Below are 401 nucleotides of genomic sequence, written 5' to 3'. Positions count from 1 at the left end.
CTAGCAGTTTTTGTTTTATGGGGCTGAAAGTTTAACATGTCTATCTTAGAAGTGAGTCAAGATTACCAGCCCAAGTGGCCCCAAACGAAGAGAATAATCTGACCAGTGTCATCCAAGTATTTTATACCACTGTTGAGATGGTATAATAATAATTATTTTTTTTTAGGAATCCTCAAGGAAATTAGTTTTTAACCCATCCTTAGTTATTGAGGAGCAGTGGGCTGCGGTGTGCGCCGAGAAGCAACCTGGGGGTCAGTGCCTTGCTCAAGGACTCAATGACTTGCAACTAATGGGAGGGCGATCGAACCCCCACAACCCCCGGTTGTGAAGGACGGCCCTCTTACCCCACTGAGCTACAGCCGCCATATAATGCACACACTCAAGTCACTTTATATTTAAAG

This window comes from Pseudoliparis swirei, chromosome 4 (assembly GCF_029220125.1).
Source record: "Pseudoliparis swirei isolate HS2019 ecotype Mariana Trench chromosome 4, NWPU_hadal_v1, whole genome shotgun sequence".
NCBI classification, from domain to species: domain Eukaryota; kingdom Metazoa; phylum Chordata; class Actinopteri; order Perciformes; family Liparidae; genus Pseudoliparis; species Pseudoliparis swirei.
Note: the sequence above shows the minus strand (reverse complement) of the source record.